Consider the following 20831-nt stretch of genomic DNA (forward strand, 5'->3'; position numbering starts at 1 on the left):
AGCAGCAACATTATGATCCCAAAGTAAGTCACAAGATTAAACTTTTGCTCAGGACTTTTGGGTTGCTCCATCATGTTGCATAGAGTATCTTGTCTATTTAATCAGCAAATGACCACAAATCTTTAAGGGATAAAATTATTATAAAATAAGCATAAGAAAGCTATCTCATTTCTTTCCTTACTTTCTTCATTTATGAGAAAAAAGTCTATTTATTTTTGGAGTGTACATTCCATTCTAGGTTTTGTCATTACTGTTATTACTGGTAATTCATTCATAATAATTCAAAATGTTAAAAAAAAAAACTCTATCTTCATGGGACTTCTTACAGAAAGAGATAGAAAATAAATAAGAGAACAAGTAACATATGTATTATATTAAATATTGGCAAGTGGTGAGAAGAAAAGGAATACATCAGCAAAGAAGTATGTATGGGTTGAAAGGTTAGAATAGACAAGAAAAGTTTCTCTAAAAAGTGAATTTTTAATAAATCTTAAATATACGTTCCCTCTCACAAGCCTGGCATCTTCAATGAAAATAAGAATGTCTGCCTGGGTGCAGACTGTGAGACCAGAGTAGAAGAAATGAGACTAGAGAAATAAGAGAGCAAGGGAGCAACAATAGGAGCTCTAGAGATGTTGTAAGGACTTTGGCATTTACTCTGAGCAAAAAACAAAACAAAAACAAAAACAAAAGAAAACTATTATTAGCAGATTTCAAGCAAAGAGTGACACAATGTGACATGTATATTACTCTCCCTGTGAAGAGTTCTTCTAACTTTGGGTTTATGAAATCATTCATTTCTACAGTTAAATTTTTAGATTTACATGCATGTGTGCTAAGTCTCTTCAGTTGTGTCTGCCTCTGTGACCATGTGGACTCTCCATGGGATTCTCTAGGCAAGAATACTGGAGTGAGTCTCCAAGGCCTCCTCCAGGGGATCTTCTCAACCCAGGGATTGAACCCACATCTCTTACATCTTCTGCACTGGCAGACAGGTCCTTTATTACTAGCACCACCATAGATCTTCCAAATTCTTGATGCCAGTCATATATATCTCAAATTTATTAACATATAATACATCCAGTGTTTCTAGAATTTACATGTCTTACTTATATGATCAACATTATTACAGAATTTCTGTGCAGAAAAAAAGATAAAGTTTAAAGAATGCAGTCTTAAGTAAAATAAAAAATAAATAAATTAAAAAAATAAAATAAAATAAAATAAAATTGCTGATCTTACTATGAAAAAATAAATAAATAAAAACCAAAGCACCTGTTTAAAAAAAAAAAAAAAACTTTAGGTTTTAACACTAGTCTCTTCCTGAGGTATGGGAAACAATAAAGGATAGACTCTTCTTGCACAAATCTTGTTTAATAAATATAAAATTGAAAAAAAAAAGAAACTAAGTTAATTAGTTTAATGCTGCAGGGCAAAGTTAACCAGAAAGCTAGAAAAACCATGAATTACAGAAATTTTGTAAATGCAAAACAAAAATCTTGAGAAATCAAGCCAACATCTATTATTAAATCCTTAATAATGTATACAAGCTGCCATTAATTTCTATAAACTTTTACTTCAGTTTTACTTTTATACTTAGTGCTTTTTTGTGCACTAAGAATTCTTTGCCACATGATAGTGAAATTTTATCCTATGCCTTTTTCCTACAATCTTTATAGCATTAGCTTGCTTTTAGGTCTTGTAATTATGTATGTGAGAGTGTGTGTGAGTGTATTGTGAGGTAAAGTTCAAATCTATTTTTTTCTTGAATATATCCAGTTGTTTAAGCTCCATTTATTGAAAATCTGTTTTCTCACATTAAATTGCTTTGGTTATTTTGTTGAGAAATGATTACCACATATATTCATTCCTTAATGGACACTCTCTTCTCTTCCATTGACTTATTTATACCACTTCAGTGTTCTTGCCTTGAGAACCCCATGAATGGTATGAAAAGGCAAAAAGATAGAACACTGAAAGATGAACTCCCAAGGTCGGTAGGTGCCCAATATACTACTGGAGATCAGTGAAGAAATAATTCCAGAAAGAATGAGAGTTGTGGTCAAAGCAAAAACAACACCTGGTTGTGAATGTGACTAAAGTGGATGGAAGTAAAGTCCAATGCTGTAAAGAGCAATATTGCATAGGAGCCTGGAATGTTAGGTCCATGAATCAAGGCAAATTGGAAGTGGTCAAACAGGAGATGGCAAGAGTGAACATCGACATTTTAGGAATCAGCCAACTAAAATGGACTAAAATGGACGAAATTAACTCAGATGACCATTGTATCTACTACTGTGGGCAAGAATACCAGAAGGTATTAAGAAGAGGTGACAAGAATACAAAGAAGAACTATACAAAAAAGATCTTAATGACCCAGATAATGACGATGGTGTAATCACTCACCTAGAATCAGACATCCTGGAATGTGAAGTCAAGTGGGCATTAGAAAACATCACTAAGAACAAAGCTAGTGGAGGTGATGCAATTCCAGCTGAGCTATTTTAAATCATAAAAGATGATGCTGTGAAAGTGTTGCACTCAATATGCCAGCAAATTTGGAAAATCCAGCAGGGGCCACAAGACTGGAAAATGTCAGTTTTCATTCCAATCCCAAAGAAAGGCAATGCCAAAGAATCAAACTACCTCACAATTGCACTAATCTCACAAGCTAGCAAAGTAGTGCTCAAAATTCTCCAAGCCAGGCTTCAACAATATGTGAAATATGAACTTCCAGATGTTCAAGGTGGTTTTAGAAAAGGCAGAGGAACTCCAGGTCAAATTGCCAACATCTGCTGGATCATTGAAAAAGCAAAAGAGTTCCAGAAAAACATCTTTTTCTGCTTTATTGACTATGCCAAAGCCTTTGACTGTGTGGATCACAAAAAATTGTGGAAATTTCTGAAAGAGATGGGCATACCAGACCAGTTGATCTGCCTCTTGAGAAATCTGTATGCAGGACAGGAAGCAAGAGTTAGAAGTGGACATGGAACAACAGATTGGTTCCAAATAGGAAAAGGAGTATGTCAAGACTGTATATTGTCACCATGCTTATTTAACTTATATGCAGAGTACATCATGAGAAAAACCTGGGTTGGAGGAAGCACAAGCTGAAATCAAGATTGCTGGGAGAAATATCAATAACCTAAGATATGCAGATGACACCACACTAATGGAAGAAAGTGAATAAGAAATAAAGAGCCTTTTTTGATGAAAGTGAAAGAAGAGAATGAAAATGTTGGCTTAAAATTCAACATTCAGAAAACTAAGAGCATGGCATCTGGTCCCATCACTTCATGGCAAATAGATGGGGAAACAATGGAAACAGTGAGAAACTTTATGTTTTGGGGCTCCAAATCACTGCAGATGGTGACTGCAGCCAGAAATTAAAAAGCTACAGCCAGCTTACTCCTGGAAGAAAAGCTATGGCCAAACTAGAGAGCATATTAAAAAGCTGAGACTTTACTTTGCTAACAAAAGTCCATCTAGTCAAGGCTATGCTTTTTCCAGTGGTCATGTATGGGTGTGAGAGTTGGACTATAAGGAAAACTGTGCACCAAAGAACTGATGCTTTTGAACTGTGGTTGTTGGAGAAGACCATTGAGAGTCCCTTGGACTGAAAAGACATCCAACCAGTCTAAGGAGATCAGTCCTGAGTGTTCATTGAAAAGACTGATGCTAAACCTGAAACTCCAATACTTTGGCCACCTGTTGCGAAGAACTGACTTATTTGAAAAGACACTGATGCTGAGAAAGATTGAAGGTGGGAGGAGAAGGGAACGACAGAGGATGAGATGGATCGCATCATCTGCTCAGTGGAAAGGAGTTCGAGTAAGCTCTGGAAGTTGGTGATACACAGGGAAGTCTGGTATGCTGTAGTCCATGGGACTGCAAAGAGTCAGACACGAATGAGCGACTGAACTGAACTGATGACAATACTAAGATATCTTGATTATTGAGGGTATATAGTATTTCTGAAACATTAGTTGAGTCCTCCTAAGTTTTTCTCATCTTTTTGCTTATTATTTGTTTATTTAGGATTTTTGCAATTCTATTTGGAAAATGTAGTAGTTTATGTTTGGATTGGGTAGGATTGAAGGATCTTTATTTGGCCTAAGTAGGGGATATTCTGTGGGGTTATGCAATTGCATTCAAAAGGATGAGGTGAGCAGGTGACTGAAAAAGAATAAAGGATGTTTTTATATATGTGTTATCATTTATTGGGGCTTCCCTGGTGGCTCAGACAGTAAAGAATCTGCCTGCAATGTGGGGGACCCTGGTTCTATCCCCTGGAGAAGGGAATGGCAACCCACTCCCATATTCTTGCCTGAAAAATTCCATGGACAGAGGAGCCTGGTGGGCTACAGTCCTTAGGATCGCAAAGAATCAGACACAACTGAAGCAACTGAGCACAGGGCAAAGTAGTGATTATGTGATTTAAGACTAGCATAAGATATGCTTCAGCAGTTGAGTGACAAACACATTATTATATAATACATTCACATGTTTTAGAGATATTTACATTTTTTGTCAGTTGTTTTTCTTAGGTTCAGTTCTAGGTATGTGATGTTGTTTGATATAATGTACACGCATCTTTACATAAAAGGTATATTCTAAATCTTTTGTTATAAACATAGACTGATACAAATTTATATAAACAAGTTGATTTTAATTGACCTTCTGGCTAGCCAGTGAAGTTATCTGGATCAAAAGGTTTCTTTGAGGATATTTGAATTACAGTTTCAGTTTCCTTAATATCTTTAGAAAAAAATTTTGTTTTCCATTTCTTGTGACAATTTTGATAAATTGTGTTTATTGGGATTTGAAAAACATATTTACTTAAAGGTGCATATATGTTGATATAAACTATCCCTAATATATACTCATGACTTTTTAAAAGTCTAAATAATCTGTAACATTACCATTTTCTAAACCTGTTACTGGCAACATGCATTCCTCTTTTCTTATGATTAGTCTTGAGAGGTATTTTTAATTTTGTATTGTTTATACAGAGCACTATGTATATATGTGTATAAATTTATAATTAAAATCAATTGTCTTTAAAACCAATTTTCTGGGCATCACTATATATGTATTATACAGGGATCAAGCCATCTCCAAGAAAAAGAAAGGCAAAAAAGCAAAATGGCTCTCTGTAGAGGCCTTACAAATAGCTGTGAAAAGAAGAGAAGTGAAAAGCAAAGGAGAAAAGGAAAGATATACCCATTTGAATGCACATCCAAAGAATAACAAGGAGAGATAAGAAAGCCTTCCTCAATGATCAGTACAAAGAAAAAGAGGAAAACAATAGAATGGGAAAGAAACACTAGAGATCTCTTCAAGAAAATTTTCATGCAAAATGGGCTCAATAAAGGACAAAAATCGTACGAACTTAACAGAAACAGAAGATATTAAAAAGAGGTGGCAAGAACACAGAAGAACTGTACAAAAAAGATCTTCACAACCCAGATAATCAGGATGGTGTGATCACTCACTAGAGCCAGACATCCTGGAATGTGAAGTCAACTGAGCCTTAGGAAGCATCACTACGAACAAAGCACGTGGAGGTGATGGAATTCCACTTGAGTTATTTCAGTTCCTAAAAGACAATGCAATGAAAGTGCTACACTCAATATGCCAGCAAATTTGGAAAACTCAACAGTGGCCACAGGACTGGAAAAGGTCAGTTTTCATTCCAATCTCAAAGAAAGGCAATGCCAACGAATGCTCAAACTGCCACACAATTGCACTCATCTCACACACTAGTAACGTAATGCTCAAAATTCTCCAAACCCGGCTTCAACAATATCTGAATCATGAACTACCATGTGTTCAAGCTGGTTTTAGAAAAGGCAGAGAAACCAGAGATCAAATCACCAAAATCTGCTGGAACTGTGGTGTTGGAGAAGACTCTTGAGAGTCCCTTGGACTGCAAAGAGATCCAACCAGTCCATCCTAAAGGAGATCAGTACTGGGTGTTCATTGGAAGGACTGATGCTGACGCTGAAACCCCAATACTTTGGCCACCTCATGCGCAGACCTGACTCACTGAAAAAGACTCTGATGTTGGGAGGGATTGGGGTCAGGAGGAGAAGGGAACAACAGAGGATGAGAGGGCTGGATGGCATCACTGACTCGATGGACATGAGTTTAAGTGAACTCCGGGAGTTGGTGATAGACAGGGAGGCCTGGCATGCTGTGATTCATGGGGTTGCAAGGATTCGGACATGACTGAGGAACTGAACTGAACTGAGCCTATATTTTTGCATTTCCCTCAATAATAATTAGTTAGAAAAGATTAATTTTGTCATGATTTGTTGAAACACTTAAAGAAAATGTTTATTAGCCGATTTTGAAAAAAATAACTCATTTTCAGGCAGATTACCACTAATTTATCAGAATAAATTGTGGGACTTAAATATGCCTCTGTGTTGCTTTATCAGAGCTATAAGCACATCAACTGAAAGTACTTAAAATGAATTAGTTTGATTTTTTTGTCATTTCCCTATGGCATTTAAACATTTGATATTTTTTTAAATATACATTATCAAACACATATATAAATATGTTATACTAAAGGTTTTCTGTTTCTTTCATACTAGAAAAACAATATTTATATTGTAGCATTATGCCAATTATACTTCATACATGACTTTGCATTGTTATAGTTATGATGGCTTGTAAATAGTACCTAATACACTATTCTTGCCTCTAAAATTCCATGGACAGAGGAGCCTGGCAGGCTACAGTCCATGGGGTCACAAAAGAGTCAGACACAACTTAGTGACCAAACAACAACAAATAAAAATAGGCATATAGATCAATCACTGGAATATTTATTTTCCAAATATGTATTATAGATATTCTTTCGAACCATAGGTCCTACCCTTTGAAGACTTTCTGGATTCAATGTTTAAATGATTTTACATTACTTTTAATAGATGTCTATTAAAGATCGTTTGCAAAGCTCCTTTGTTTGAGGCACTGTCAAAGTGCTGGAAGTTCAGCTGTGAAAATAAAGTGTCTCCAAAATATTGGGAGTAGACAGTTAATAAACAAGTAAATGCATGAAGTAAATTTTAGGTGGAAATAAAAGCCACAGAATAACAGGATAATAGGGTAAAAAGCATCATGGTTTGGGGTGAGGTTATCTGAGATAGATAGTCAAGAAATGTCCTCTGAAAAGATAATATTGAACCCAGGATAGAATAATAGAAAAAGAAAAACTGTCCAGTAAAGAATTAGGAATAAGTCAGCAAATTTGGGGTTCATAGTGAAGGACATTGTAAGCATAGGGAGAGATAGATATGAGGTAAGAGTGGAAAGCTGGACAAGAGATGCACAATTTTTACACCATAATAAGCTAAAGCAATTTAATACCATAGTTACTTAAGTATACACAGTGCGGTTGTCAGTAGGTGATTGGTTAACAAGACTGGAGTCACTAGCATAAGTCAGTGTGAAACCACAGGGCTAACTAAGATTTTCAGGGGATACTACACAAACAGAGGGAAAAGAAAAGGGTCCAGATTTCATTCTTTAAATTAAGATATTACATTAAAATCTATATAGACACAATGAATTCTAAGTAGTATCTGAAATTTATCAAATTGCAATTGACCTAATATATGTAATACTGCCTCTTGAACAATAATAATTGCTAAAATACACTAATTATGTGCCCAACACTGTTTTAAGTGTTTTATTTATTTAAACTAAACACAAGTATGTGGTATATTCTAAAGTCAACTGCATTTAAAGGATGGATGAAGCCAGGCTAAGGAGGATAAATCACTCTCAAATACGCTCAGCTTGTAAGTTTTAGAAACAGGATTAAAATCCAGGCAGTTTGACACCAGAGCTCACTACCTAATTCTACTTCAAAAGACATTAGGTACATATATTGGGCTTATCTTTCCAAAGGCCTAGCATTAAATTTCCTGGAGACATGAAGATTTTTGGTGAACTGGTTAAAAATCTGGAGCAAATTTTCTACCTATATCCATGTTGAAATGTGACTGTTGAAATATGATTTTGTAACTTAATTCCTCACGTCAAGAGTCTATCTCTCTTGAAACTGTGAGATTCATGTGATTGACTGTGAATCAGGAAAATATAAACAGAATATCACTCTTCACAAATATTAGGGCAATGGCAATCTGATTAATTTCAGATCTTACTGTGAAGACATTCTGCCTGTAAGCTCTTAAGGTTGTTGTTTACTTGCTAAGTCACGTTTGACTTTTTTTGAGACCCCCATGTACTGTAGATCACCAGGCTCCTCTGTCCATGGGATTTCCCAGGCAAGGATACTGCAGTGGGTCACCATTTCCTTTCCCAGGGCATCTTCCCAACCCAAGGATAGAACCCGTGTCTCCTGCATTGGCAGGCAGATTTTTTTTTTTAACCACTGAGCCACATCCGAGGCCCATAAGCTCTTAATATAGAAAAGCAAATTAAAGAAAGGTATTCTTTCTCTGTGTGCTTTTATAGACACCTGGTGCTGGCAGAAGTGACTGGGTAACAGATCAGGCCTCAGGAGTCCTGGCATGCTTCTACTCTCTCAGGACTTTGCCACCACCAAACAGCAAGTCTGTACTCATCAGCTGGAGGATGAGAAAACAGATGGAGGCAAACCCAACAGTTCACACTGAGGTCACTCTAAATCACTCAAAGGCAGTAGAAAATGTAAGTTTAACATTTAAAATGTAAATATTTAACTATATTATCAATATTGGGGGAAAATCACAGGATCATCTCAGAGGCAAAAATCTTGATGAAACCTTTTAACAAGACTATGGAAAGAGAACTTACTTTTATAAACTGTACCTGTAAAATGTAAACAAAATTTTAACAATGAGCAACATATTTTATCACTAACTTTTTAAGGGTTAGCAAGAATAAATCAATAAGGTATATATAAAAATAAGATTTAAAATGACTTATTTTTACCAATTCTGCCACATTTAGATAAAAGCCTTGGTTAACACAATAGGGCACACAAAATGAAAAGTCATATGAAATGAATGATAATAAATAAAAGTCTTATTTTATGTAGATTGTATGTGTTGAAGATGTGAAAGTATCCAAAAGACAAATTATAAGGCTAAGTAGGTGAGTACAGCAAAAGTATTGGTTGTGGTCTTGACAGGAAAGACTTGGCAGTTTCACAAGTGGTAACTGAAAAGTTTAATGAAGAAACTATCTCAATGGCTGCAAGTAACCTCAAGAGAAGTTAACAAGATATGGGCTTCCCTTGTGGTTCAGCTGGTAAAAATCCTCTGATATGGTGAAACTTGCAGTGAGGGACAAGAGTAGGAAGCCTGACTTGAAGGGGCCAAAGAATGGGAAATATTACCAATATCTGAGAACTGCCGCTGTAGTGTAGTGCCGCTACACATTGTCTGTTTTCTTTAGTAAGGGAATATGGCTGCCTTTAAACCATAGCTTAACAGAGATAGAGCCTATAAGGTAAATTCTCATGCCTGTGTTTCTTCCTGCTCTCCTCTCTCTTGATAGCGCCTCCTATGAGTGGGTCCCCCAAAAGGTAAAGGGATTAGGAAACCAGTTGATGCTATCCATGAATATCAGATTTTAGAAGCAAAGAAATGGGAGTTTGGGATGTATATTGGATCTGGAAGGGCAGAATTTGTCAGAGACTATGCAACAACATGGGGCTTCCCTGGTAGCTCAGCTGGTAAAGAACCCTTCTGCAATGCAGGAGACCTCAGTTTGATTCCTGGGATGGGAGGATCCCCTAGAGAAGGGATAGGCTACCCACTCCAGTACTCTTGGGCTTCCCTGGTGCTCAGTTGGTAAAGAATCTGCCTGCAATGAGTGAGACCTGGGCTTGATCCCTGGGTTGGAAGATCCCCTGGAGGAGGTCATGGCAACCCACTCGTTTTCTTGCCTGGAGAAATCCCATGGACAGAGGATCCTGGTGGATTCCAGTTCATGGAGTCACAAAGAGTAGGACATGACTGAGTGACTAAGCAGAGCACACCATGTTCAACATCAACAACAAAAGTACATTCATTTTCTGTAAAAGTCCAATATAAAAAGATAGTTGTATTTTTATATCTATCAGTGATGGGTTAAATAGTGTCCCCCAAAATTCATGTCCACTTAGAACCTCAGAGTGACACTTTATTTGGAAATGTCTTTGGAGGTGAATTAAAGATCTTGAGACAGTATCATACTAGACTTATGGTGGGCCCTAAATTCAATAACTGCTGCTGCTGCTGCTGCTGCTAAGTTGCTTCAGTCATGTCTGACTCTGTGCTACCCCATACACAGCAGCCCACCAAGCTCCGCCATCCCTGGGGTTCTCCAGGCAAGAACACTGAAGTGGGTTGCCATTTCCTTCTCCAATGCGTCAAAGTGAAGTCGTTCAGTTGTGTCTGACTCTTAGCGACCCCATGGACTGCAGGGTACCATCCATGGGATTTTCCAGGCAAGAGTACTGGAGTGGGTTGCCATTAGTGTCCTTCTAAGAAAAGGAAAGGAAACAGAGAGACATAGGGAAAGAGGCCCTGTAAAGACAGATTTAGAGACTGAAGCTATGCTTCCACAAGCCAATGTACACCAGGAGCCATCAGATATTGGAAAAGGTGAGTAAGGGATTATCTCCCAAGCCTCTCATTAGTCCTGCCAACACTTTGATTTTGTCCTTCTGATCTCCAGAATTCTAAGAGAATAAATTGCTCTTTTTTTAATTAAACAGCCCAGTTTGGGGTAATTTGGTTTTTCACCCGTGAAAAATTAATAAATGTACCAAGAGTTATATTTGAAATTGAAATTGGGAATGAAATTAATCAATTGAATGCCCAACTAAACTTCTAAACAGAAAGCTATAAAGGTAAATTTAAGAATAAAATTTAAAAATTAAGTAAATGGAGGGACACAGAGAAAAATGGGTTAGAAGTCTTAACTTCTGTAAAAACACCAATTTCCCTCTAAGTCATATCCATTTTAAATATATTACCAAGCAAAATTTCAATAGATATCTTTGTTGAACTAGATAAACCCTTTACAAACCTTGCATGCAAATGATCAAGAATAGCAAAGACACTTTGAAAAAACTGGAGCAAAACAGGAGCAATTTCTCTACTGAATTTCAATAATTATAAACCTGCTAATTGGGTCATGTGATATTAATACTGATTAAGTACATTCAAGAATAAACCAATAGACCATTGAAAAATAATTGAGGGCCTAAGAAAGACTTATATACAAATAAATTCTTGATTTACAGTCAATGGAGTATTGTACAATAGAGTAGTGAGATAATAATTGTTATTTCAATAAACTGTGCAGCCTATATTGACATCCTTCTGCATGGTTAAAAACAAAAAAAAAAAAAACAAAAAAATGGCTTTGTATATACATATTTATATACATATACACACACACACATATATACATGCTGCTGCTGCTGCTAAGTCACTTCAGTCGTGTCCAACTCTGTGTGACCCCATAAGACGGCAGCCTACCAGGTTCCCCCGTCCCTGGGATTCTCCAGGCAAGAACACTGGAGTGGGTTGCCATTTCCTTCTCCAATGCATGAAAGTGAAAAGTGAAAGTGAAGTCACTCAGTCGTGTCCGACTCTTCGTGACCCCATGGACTGCAGCCTTCCAGGCTCCTCCACCCGTGGGATTTTCCAGGCAAGAGTACTGGAGTGGGGTGTCATTGCCTTCTCCAATATATATATATATATATACATATATATATATGTATCTTTCTGGAGAGGATATTAGAAAATAAAATTATCTTGAACAAGAAAAAGAGTTCTTAAATAAGACATAAAATCACCAAATATGAAGATAAAGCTTGAAAAAGTATACTATATTAAAATTAAGAGCTCTTGACAATCAAATTATACCCTGTTGTGCTGTCCAAAATGATAACCAATAGCCACATATGACTGTTAAATTTTAAATTAGATAAATTTTATATAAATTTACAAATTTATTTTCCTAGTTGCACTAGCCACATTTTAGGTGCAAATGGCTAAGTCATATAGGAGAGTGGAGAAAAATCTGTGAAAAACGCAGTTGAGTAGCTGCTTTAAAAGTAAGTAAGTAAGTAAAATCACTCAGTCGTATCCGACTCTTTGTGACCCCGTGGACTGCAGCCCACCAGGCTCCTCAGTCCATGGGATTCTCCAGGCAAGAATACTGGAGTGGGCTGCCCTTTCCTTCCCCAGGGGATCTTCCCGCCCCAGGGGTCGAACCCGGGTCTCCTGCATTGGAGGCAGATGCTTTAACCTCTGAGCCACCATAACTGCTGCTCTAGAGTGAGTTAAATAAAAAAGACACACAGTTGAGGAAGCTCTTTAAAATACATAAAATTCTTGTAACCAGAATATATAAAAACTTCTACGAATCAACAAATAAGACAACATAATAATGAACAACAGAATTAAGACACTAAACCTAGGGAATACCTTGCATACAGAAAGGACTAAGTAGCAAAAAGAGCTATAGAAAATGAGATTAGTGAGATAACCAGTGGGAAACAGCAGGACATTATATTCTAAATGTGATGAGAAAACACACCCAGAAGATTGTAAATGAGAAGTGGCATGGATTGTTGTCATTTTTAAGGATCTCTCTGGCTGTGTGCATAGACTGAGGGTTATAAAAGTGGAAATCCAGAGAATAGTGAGGATACAATATACTTGTGAGGCATAACATAGGTTTGGACTAGATGGGGAAACATGAAGTTAGAAATGACTAGGATCAAGACATATTTTGAGAATAGTTCTGATAGTATTTGTTTGATTTAAGTATATGAATGGATTCTGGATTAACTAACATTAAAAAAATGGAGAAGAATGAGTGATTTGAGAGGAATGACTCTATGGATCTAAGTCCTGTTTTGGACTTATTTTGGTATATAGAATCAATTTTTCTGGAAGACATTTGGATATATGAGCTTGAAAATTAAAAGAGTCATAGATAAAGAAAAAGATGTAGGAGCCATCTTAATTTTGCTTAATTTGAAGATGTGCAGATGGAATATTCAGAAATATTTGCAAACTACATATCAGATAAGGGAATAATATCCAACATATAGAAGGAACTCATACAATTCAATAACAAAGCAAAATAAAATAATCCAAATTTTTAAAAAAATGGGCAAAGGACCTGAATAGATGTATTTTCCAAAGAGCACATACAATGGCCCAACAGGTACATGAAAAGATGCTCAACCGCACTAATCATCAGGCAAATACAAGTGAAAAAAACACAGTTGACATCACATCACAACTGTTAAAATGACTACTATCAAAAAGACAAGCAGACACATGTTGGTAAGGATGTGAAAAAAAAGGGAACCCTTATGTACAATTAGTGGGAATATAATTTGGCACAACCACTGTGGAAAACTGGAGTATGGAAGTTTCTCAGAAAATTAAAAGTAAAACTAACATTTTACATAGCAACTGTTACTTCTGGTGTATATTTGAAGAAAGTGAAATCACTATGTTGAAGAGATATCTGCACCTCCTATGTTTGCTGCTGCTACTGCTGCTAAGTCGCTTCAGTCGTGTCCAACTCTGTGCGACCCCATAGATGACAGCCCACCAGGCTCCCCCGTTCCTGGGATTCTCCAGGTAAGAACACTGGAGTGGGTTGCCATTTCCCTCTTCAATGCATGAAAGTGAAACGTGAAAGTGAAGTTGCTCAGTCGTGTCTGACTCTTAGCGACCTCAGGGACTGCAGCCCACCAGGCTCCTCCGTCCATGGGATTTTCCAGGTAAGAATACTGGAGTGGGGTGCCATCACTATGTTGGAGAGATATCTGCATCTCCTATGTTTACTGCAACATTATTCATGAAGCCAAGTTCCGGAAATACCTTAAAGGTCTACTAACCAAGGATTGTATAATAAAAATGTGGCCTCTCCCTCTCTATCAATATGCCATATTTTATACATACAATGGAATATTTGTTATTGCTGTTTAGTCTCTAAGTCATGTCCAACTCTTTGCAACCCTATGGATGGTAGCCTCCCAGTCTCCTCTGTCCATGGGATTTCCCAGGCAAGACTACTGGAGTGGCTTGCCATTTCCTTCTCCAAAGGATCTCTCTGACCCAGGGGTCACACTTTCATCTCCTGCATTGGTAGGAGGATTCTTTATCACTGAGCCACCAGCGAAGCACAATGAAATATTATTCAGCCATAAAAATGAAATCCTGCCATTTGAGACAATGTGTATTAACTGTGAGGGCATTTTGCTGATTGAAAAAAGTCTAATAGAGAAAGAAAAAAATTATAAGATCTCACATACATATGGGATCTAAAAAAAAAAAAAAGCTGAACTCATAGAAGCAGAGAGTAAAATGATAGTTAAGAGGGCCCAGGAATAGAGGAAATGGGGAGATTTTAAAGGGTACAAACTTCCACTAGTAAGAATAATAAATTCTGGGGATCTAATATTCAGAATTTTGTCTATAATTGTATTATATACTTAAAAATTGCTAAGAGAATAAATCTTAAGTGTACTTACCACACACATACACACACACAGATAATTATGTGAGGTGATGGAAGTATTGACTCACTCTGTTATGGCAAGCATTTCTAAATTGATTCATGTGTATATCTGACACATCATATGACTGGAACTTAGTGTTATCTTTGTTGTTTCTCAATAAGTCATAAAACTGAGGGGGAGAAAAACAACAACAACAACAAAAAGCACCAATATTTACTGTGAAATTTTGGCTTACCCAGTGGGTGCTGATGTTCATTACCTAAGGTATAGAAAGAGAGCCTGATGAGGTACAGTCCATGGGGATGTATGAGTTAGATACAACTTAGCAACTAAACCACAAACCACCAGCAAGCACAAAAGAAGGAGCAAGTGTGCTGGCCCTTCTATAGCAGGTGGAGTGAAGGGAATGAGAATTTCATGTTAGTGGTATCTCTCGCACTTCTTGTTTCTTGTTTGCCCTCTGCTTGGTTCTTTTATTCCAAGAGCAATAAAAATGTCAGTACCAGGAGATAACATGAGATGATACAGTTGCTTGGCATCAAACAAAACAGGCAAAAGCTAGAGAGATTAAGAAAATTGTGTTGCAATTTTTTTTTTCTCTTGCTAGCTATCGCTTTTAAGTTGCATTTCTTTTGTCCTCCATTTTGATTATCATCCCCTAGCCTCTTGCCTTTCCCTTTTGCATTTATTGTTAGTATTTCCATCATATTCTGTTTTCATTCTTATTTATGATATTTAAAAGTAATTTTCTGTAGTTATGTTCGTTTGCAATCCTCAAGTTGTTTCCTTAGTTTATAAATTTTCTTCAACTCTCATTCCACTTTTCTTAAAGATTACTGCTTTGAGTCCTTATTTTTTTGATTTCATAATTGGAGCGATTTATTTCTATAGCATACAATACTTGTTTAAAAGACTAGTGTTTTGATTACTTTTGCTTATTCTTTGAGTTACGTTTTTCTATAGCCTGAATTTTTCATCTTCTTTGAACACATTAGTGTTTGTCATTTTGTTATTTTTCTGTATAGTTGCATAATTGTCTTGCCATTCTTAGTTTTGTTCTTGTTTAAAGTGACTTGCTCTTTCTAAGGTACCAGTTAGTTCTCTGCAAAACAAAGTTGAATTCCTTTTATCCGCATGTTTTCAATACAATGTGAGGGCTGGAAATTGTATAAATCTACCCATTTGGAGTCCAAAGGCATAAACCTCTTCTTGAGGACTTGATTTTGATCTCTCTTTTGAGGTGTTTTTCTTTTTTTTCTGTGTGATGCATAATTGTTCCATTTATATCAGGATATTCTAACACAATAGATGGATACTTCTAACCTTGCAGTAATTTCCCATTGTTCATGCCTTGTTTAGCCAATGCCTACCTTAGAGTTTATTGTCATTTTTCAGCATCACATGAGTTCCCTCACCCATCATAACAATTTCAAAAATGAAAAGCGTAAGGCACCTATTGGTTTTGATCCAGTTTTTTGTAGTTTATGACAGGAGCAGAGAGTCTCACCTAGATTTATCAATGAGTTTCTTTGTTTGATACTCCTATTTTCTCTGGAGATTTTAGAATATTTACTTTCTCACAGTATTTATCAGTTACTATGTATTGTAGGAAAAACCGGCTCCCTGTGGTTATAGTAACTGCATTTTCTCTTTCTGCAATTCTCCCAGACTGGAGAGGGAACATTGTGAGCAGCTATATCCCTTTTGTATCTGTTGAGATAGTTTAGTATTGATTCTTAGACATTTTTCAGGGACTTTTCCATGAATATTGGGGAGAATTGCTGGATTTTGTCAGCCCACTTTCATTCTGGGAAGGAATGGCTTACATTTTTAAAATTAAAAATAATTAATAAAATCTATTAATAGATTTTATTTAATATCTAACCAAGCCCTTCATGTTTTTCTTGAAACGACACTTAGGATTATTTCATTTCCAGGAAACTTCTGTTAGGCCTATACCTTATGAAGTTTTAATTAATACAAGCTTAATTTACTATCTTAACACGTAACTTTCACTAGTTTATAGAAATATTTAGACCTACACAGCTTTTGGTTTCAGCTGAGCTTTCCTGGAAAAATTATTTTAAGTCGTTCACCAGGATTTATTTTTGTTTCATATATGATAAATGCAGTCCTCCAATTGCCCATTAATTTTTTTACAGAGATAATCAAAATGGTTAAAGGTTATTTGTTATAGCTGGGTAACATTAAAAAGAAAAAAGAACTACTAATTATAATAATTAGAGAAGGAAATTGAGAGAAAACAGTGAGATATATTGGACTTATTGCTGTTTTATTTAAAGATATACTTTAGATGATCTATTAAAGATTATTTAATTAAGAGGAATAAGATTTCCTGATCACAGACTTGAGTCAGTTTGAACAAAGAAATAGCTATGTTGAAACTGCTGTTCAGTTAATGAGAAAAAGGCTGATCCAAACACAATATGAAGAGGAAATATTAGAGTTACAAACTCAGTCTCCCAGGCTTATTAATTACATGTATATTTATAGAATCTGTACATTTTCCCAAACTCAACCTTACATTCCCTCTTTAAACACTATTATTCCAGAAGTTCTTAAAATTTCTCTGTCTGTGATGCACTTATGGTGTACATTTTTTTAATGACATCCACAGGGCAAAAGAAATCATCATTCTGTTTGTTTAATAGGTTAAAAAAAACTTAAAACTGTTCATATTCTAAAATGTACTAGCAATTTGAAAAACAAATATGCATAAACTGAAAAAGAATTTATTTCATTCTTAAAATATTCACTAACTTATTAATGGGTTATGTGTACCTATTTCAACCCTTGAATTGATTGGATGCCGCAATCCTAATTCTCTTCCAAATTGATTTTTGAGTGGCAGTTGCTTTTTAAAAATATTTTTTCTATTATTAATGTATTGAGTTTATTTTTAGAGCAGTTTTAGACTTACAGCAAATTTGAAGGAAATACACAGAGATTTCCTGTGTATTTCCTCACCCTACACATGCAAAACATTCTGCATTATCAACATTTACCACCATAGCATTTGTTTTAATTGATGACTGTATGCTGACAAGTCATCCAAAGTCCATATTGACATTAAAGTTCACTTGATGTTGTATATTCTGTACTTTTGGACAAATGTATAATGATATAAATCCATCATTATATAATCATACAGAGAATTTTCACTGCTCTAAAATCCTATGTGATCCAACTGTTCATCTTTCTCCCCTTCCCCAAGCCCCACCAACCAGTGACTTTTTTATTGTCTCTATAATTTGTATAATCCAAAATTTCATATAATTAAAAACATACAAAATATAGATTTTAAAAATTAAGTTGCCTTTCACTTAGTAATATGCATTTATGGTTCTTCCATGTCATTTCATGACTTGATAGCTTATTTTCTTTTTAGTGCTGAGTAATATTCCATTGTCTGGATGTACCAACCAAGGATATCATGGTTGCTTCCAAGTTTTGGCAATTATGAGTAAAATAAAACTCCTTTAGATATCCATTTGCAAGTTTTTCTGTTGACAGAAGTTTTAAACTCTTTTGGGTAAATACTAATGAGCATGACTGTCATATCACATGGTAAGAGTAAGTTAATTTTGTAACTGGGGCAGTGGCATTTTGCATTCTGACCAGCAGAGAGGTACTGTTGCTCCACATCTTGGCCAGCATCTGGGGCTGTCAGTACCTAGGTACTGGGTGTTCTAATAGGTGTGTAGCAGTATTTCATTGTTGTTTTAATTTGCATTTCCCTGATGACCTGTGACATGGAACACCTTTTCATATGCTTATTTGCCATCTGTGTATCTTCTTTGATGAGGAATCTGTTAAAGTCTTTAACAGTTTAAAAAGCAGATAGTTTGCTTTCTTATTACTGAATTTTAAGAGTTCTTTGTGTGTTTTGGATAAAAATTCTTGATCAGATGTTTTTCACAAATATTTTCTCCAAACCTGTTTTATCTTCTGATTATTTTAATATTGTCTTTCACAGAGTGTAAGTTTTTAAATTTAATGAAATCCAGCTTATCCATTCTTTCTTTCATGGATATTGCCTTTGGTATTATATGAAAGAAATCATCACCATATTTAAGGTCATCCATATTTTCTCATATTTTATTTCTAGAAGTTTTATAGTTTTGAGTTTTACCTTTATACCTGTGATCAACTTTGACTTAATTTTTGTGAAGGGTATAAGGTATATGTCTAGATTGGTAGTTATATTTTATCACAAAAAACACTAGAAATCTAGCTTGCAAAAATGTATTATTATTCAAAAGAATGTAGAACAATATAATGCTGAAATTAACTTCTTCAAGCTAGTATTTCACACCATTTTGGGAATTGTGGGTATCTACCATTGATAGAAAAACCAAGGGTCTCAAATGTATAAAAAAACAAATCTACAGACATTATTAAAGCAAAAATGCTAAGTAGCAGAAGATATTTGAAGTACAACTTATGGGCTGGGAGAAAATATTTGCCAATAATGCTCCTGATGAGGGCTTAATTTCCAAAATATAAAAATAGCTCATACGATTCAATAACAACAACAACCACAAACCAACCTACTCAAAAAATGGGCAGAAGACCTAAATAGACATTTCTTCAAAGAAGGCACACAGATGACCAACAGGCACATAAAAAGATGCTCAACACTGCTAATTATTAGAGACATGCAAATCCAAACTACAATGTAGTACCACCTCACACCAGTCAGAATGGCCATCATAAAATGTCTACAAATAATAAATGCAGGAGAAGTTGTGGAGAAAAGGAAACTCTCTTACACTGTTGGTAGGAATATAAGCTGGTGCAGCCACAATGGAAAAACGGTATGAAGATTCCTCAAAAAACTAAAAACAGAGTTACTGTATGATCCAGCAATTCCACTCCTAGGCATTACAGCCAAAAACTATAATTCAAAAGATACTTGAACCCTATGTTTATAGCAGTACTGTTCACGATAGCCAAGGCATAGAAACAACCTAAATGTCCATCAATATATGAACAGATAAAGATGTACATATATACATACATACAATGGAATAGTACTCAGACAAAATAAAGAATGAAATGTCATTTGCAACAACACAGATGGACCTAGTATACTAAGGGAAGTAAGTCAGAAAAACAAAGACAAATAGCATATGATATCTCTTGTACATGGAATCTAAAATATGACAAAAATGAACTTATAGAGGAAACGGACTCACACATATAGAAAACAGACTTGTGGTGGCTAAAGGAATAGGGTGGGAGAAGATGAATGAGAGTTTGGGATTTGCAGATGCAAACTATTATATACAGAATGGATAAACAACAAAGTCTTAATGCATAGCACAAGGGACTATATTCAATATCCTATGATAGACCATAGTGGAAAAGAATATGAAAAATGTCTATATATTAATTATTAATATGTATAATTGAATCACTTTGATGTACAAAAGAAATTAACACAACATTGCAAATCAACTGAACTTGAATAAAATAAATTTAAAGCAATTCTACAAAGCAATGATAAAAGAAAAATAATTTAACAGCAAAAAAAATGAGTAAATGCCATAACTTTGTAATGAAATATTTCCAAATTTTTTATAGGAGAAATATATGAAAATGCAATTGATTTCTATAGCAATAAGTGAATACAAAATAAAACTAATAGATGCCATCATATACTCACTGTAGTGACTTAGCAATACATTGAAATCGTCAACAAGTTCTATTTTTCCAAAAGTACAGAATGATGGAATTTTTATATACTCCTTGTAGGAGTGTAAACTAATACATGGACTATGGAAATGAGTTTGGTCATTAAAAATTCATATATTCTCTAAAATGTGACTCCACTCCAAGTATATACTCTAGACACATGCATGCTCAATTACACAGATGTTGTTCACATTGAGAAAAACTGGAAACAAACTGAATCCCTAATAAAATAAGGAATTAAATTGTATATTCATGAAATGGCATATTACACAGGAAGGAAATGAACAATATTGAACACAGGAAGGAAATAAAAAATAAAATGCCAAATCAAAACCAGACACATAAAACATAGTATGTGAAGCCACTGATATAAATTTCAAAATTAGACAAAATTAAATGACTTTTCATGGATCACTGGAGGTAAACTCAACAAAACAAGTTACTGATTTCCACAGGTTTCAGAGTAGGGATATTTTATAGAGAGTAAGATACTGTGGGCTTCCCTCATGGCTCAGAAGGTAAAGAATCTGCCCACAATGCTGGAGTCCTGGGTTTGATCCCTGTGTTGGGAAGATCCCTTGGAGAAGGGAACAGTTACCAACTCCAGTAT

The sequence above is a fragment of the Oryx dammah genome, unplaced genomic scaffold, assembly GCF_014754425.2.
Source record: "Oryx dammah isolate SB20612 unplaced genomic scaffold, SCBI_Odam_1.1 HiC_scaffold_28, whole genome shotgun sequence".
Lineage (NCBI taxonomy): Eukaryota > Metazoa > Chordata > Mammalia > Artiodactyla > Bovidae > Oryx > Oryx dammah.